The sequence below is a fragment of the Dendrobium catenatum genome, unplaced genomic scaffold (assembly GCF_001605985.2).
Source record: "Dendrobium catenatum unplaced genomic scaffold, ASM160598v2 fragScaff_scaffold_185, whole genome shotgun sequence".
NCBI classification, from domain to species: domain Eukaryota; kingdom Viridiplantae; phylum Streptophyta; class Magnoliopsida; order Asparagales; family Orchidaceae; genus Dendrobium; species Dendrobium catenatum.
The window spans coordinates 147819-148949 of NW_021318647.1; positions in this window are offsets into that span (position 1 = coordinate 147819).

The window sequence follows — 1131 nt, forward strand, 5'->3', positions numbered from 1 at the left end:
AGTATAGAAGTCAAAGATTCTGAGTCGATTAAATCATGAAATTGTTTTCTCTTTATGACAAGCCAAATAATACTACTACTATACAAAAATTCCACCTTAAGAGAAAATATGGGATTTATAATTAAATCATTTATTTAACTTCTAAAGTAAATTTTAGTAAAAAAAAAAATTAATTCAAAAAATATTTGCAATAAAAAATGCTTAGTAACTTAAAAAAAAAACTATCTTTAAAATTATGGGTGGTCTATTTAATTGCCCTCTAACATAAGCCTAAATAATTGGCTAATTTATTGAGTACATCAAAGCCGTCTTATTCTCCCCAAACAAATCAGACAAGAGATTCATTGAAGAATAAACTGTGGGACCCTTTCAAGGACAAATTTGGTTATGTACCTAATGTTCGCTCCAATTATACAGCAATTCTTATTTTTATATATAATTTTTAAATGTTTCTAAAAATGTTATATCATGAAAATTATTATAATATATTATTTTTTAATTTATAGAATTTAATGAGACTACATAACAAAATATATATCTATATATAAACATTATTTATCTTTACGTACAACATTGTGCCCGAAAACTATTATAGCAAAGAAAATATAAAATAATAACTGAACAATTGGCATATGGACCAGTGCTGGTTGAGCGAGTTTGGTGAAGTGACAAGTCAGCGAGCCGGTTGAGTGACGAGTAGCATTTGATCGAGAGATCCTTGATCCCACAGTGAGTGCCACTACTAAAAATGAATGTTTTTCAACAACAGTAGTAGTAAGTTTTAAAACTGCTACTGAAATCTGTACTTCCTCAAATCTACCTCCGTCTGTCCCTTAAACACTACGGAATGGTGGTGTAGCGCATTGCAATTAACAGCGGTTGAATCACAGTGTTAGGACGCTGTAAAGAAAGTTTGGCAGTTAAACCGTCCATAATAAGTCAAAATTGTGTTGGAATAACCCTATTTTTTTGGTAGTGTGCAACTTTGGCCTTCGACGAGGGCAACCTTTTAATTTCCTAGCTCAACGGATTTAGATTATTATGCTATTTTAACAGGACCAATGGCAATTCAGCTATTTTTAGGTAGAGGTAGACCTAAAAAGAACTTTATTAGAAAATAGTTAAAAATTG